This window comes from Antedon mediterranea, chromosome 1 (assembly GCF_964355755.1).
Source record: "Antedon mediterranea chromosome 1, ecAntMedi1.1, whole genome shotgun sequence".
Taxonomy (NCBI): domain Eukaryota; kingdom Metazoa; phylum Echinodermata; class Crinoidea; order Comatulida; family Antedonidae; genus Antedon; species Antedon mediterranea.
In genome coordinates this window covers 38555577-38557932 of record NC_092670.1, presented here as the reverse complement: position 1 = coordinate 38557932, position 2356 = coordinate 38555577, and positions in this window count along the sequence as shown.

The window sequence follows — 2356 nt, the reverse complement described above, 5'->3', positions numbered from 1 at the left end:
TCTAGGATCCACGGACGTTCTGCTCTAACTTGTCATCTACATCACCTTTTATAAGTTTTACGAAGGACATCTTTGTAGGCTCTGGCCCCTGGAAAGTAAATCCAGGTTTCCTGATTTCGTGCATTTTGTTCTTATCCTTGGTTTGTTGTTAAGTCCTTGTTCGGGTTTTAGCAATCGTTTAAAAGAAAAAAGATAAGTGTACAGTCATAATATTAATGACTTTACACTATACTGGTGTTTAAAAAAAATGTTAGTACCACTGTGTTGTAAGAACAAGAAATGTGTAACCATGTTTTAATCCTAATTTTTTTTTACTTTAAAAAAAAAAGACTTTATTCATTATTTATTTGTTGACCATATACACCTTTGTATCAGTGGCACTCACAGTATGCAGTGCGGTCCAGCAAACAATGCAGAACATTATAGAAAAATAAAGACATGAATAACTAAACTAAGCAAACAAAAACAAAATTAACTATAAACTATAAAATATGGTCTTATCTAAACATCAAGATGAATAGTGTTTGTAAAAACTTATTTTTGTCTTTAGCCTAATTATTATTAATTTTTATTGGATGTTTGATAGTTTAACGAAGAAAGTTTATATCTTTATGGAAACTATTGGAAATTTTAATTTTTTTAAATTGTTGTCAAAGCTAGTCCATTGATGTATTTTAGGTATAATAAAAGTTCATAATTGGTAAAGATTAATTTCCAAAATATTAATATTATAATATATACTTTTTTAAGAAAGAGAAGAAGAAAATTTAAATTTAATAAAAAAATAATGTTAATTGTTAACAAATACAGTATGATACTGATGTCACGTTTATTGGAGAAGTTTTTTTTACTTCTAATTAATTAATTTATTTTATTTTAAATTTAATCTGTTAAAAAATATTATTATTATGTATTGTTGTTCATGGACTTTACTGTTTAAACAAAATTAAATGCTGAATGAAATATTACATATGTCTGTCATTTTTGCACCATGCGTTGCAATTTGGTGTCCCTATTTAAAAATCCTGGATCCTTCACTGAATCATTCGATGTTCGCATAATTTGGGTGACTAAAAAAAATTAGGACTTCACAAAATTGTTCAGACGATAGATTATATCAATTATTCTTTACAAGATATTTACGCATAAATGTAAAAACGTGATCTGCTAAGTACGTTCGCACCCAGCACAAGAGTTTCTTTTGACCATCAATACATAGTCAGAGTTCGTAGAACGATTTGATTTCTGATTTACAGGAAATAAAAATTAGAATTCTCTCGGGATTTTTTTGACCATTTGTACAGTAGAGGATGTCAGTGTGTTCTTATACACAGACAAACCAATTGGGTTAATCGCGCAAATAAGGTCGCGCGTGCTGTTGCTTATTCTTGTTTTTAAGTTGATAAAATCATCCCCAGCCTTGACTTATTATCCGATGATCAGTTGACAACCATTGAAATCATGCATTAGGTTAAGTTGTGGTTCATTATTCCATTAGTTTTCCACTTTTTACAAACACCCTGTATTTCCCAAGAGTGTATGTGGTATTCTAACCTTTATATATCTATACTCGTTTTTATTTTTTGCAATGTAAGCAAATTTATAATGAAGAGTTATATGCTGCCGGTGTCTACACGTGTCTTTACATGTCGTGTGAGTATGGTACGGTATACTGCTTAACATAACAAAAATTCTAGGTTCAGGCCGCTGTAACTCAGTAAAATGAGACTTAGACTTAGAAAAAAATGTCTAGACTTTTATTCAGTTAGTGGGGCACTTCACTGTTTGTGCTAATTGTTTTTTACAATTATCGAAAGTAGGCCTAGGCCTAAACAAAATTAAGTTAACCGGTCGAATAGAGTTAATAACAAATTCCAGAAAATTAGAGGTTGTCGAAATCCTGTCTCTTTTTTTATTTATTCATCCCGTTATTTCAAAATTTGAGTCTGCTGAAAAAACATTCTATTAGATCATCTCGAGATGGTCATGCTTCATGATTTATTATCCCCCGCCCCTCCAGAAAAACACCATGTGACATTTTCTAGCAACCATCCCCTTTAAAATGTCATGTAGGTATGTATTCATCAATAAATGTAATGTTATGGATAGAGGTATACATAGGAGAATGTTTAAACAAAAGTGTATGTGTTTCCCTTGGCCTTGATGTGAATGTGCCCACTGTAAACTTCTATGTTTTTATATAGTTTCCTTATAATATGACTACATACAAGAAGTGAACTGTTCAGTTAATTTATTTCACGCACTGGGCGCCCTTGGGGCATATGTAGAGAGAAGCGCGTGCATTGAGCGTACATAAGTTGATCGACGACGCGTGAAAAATGTCTTTTTCATCTCG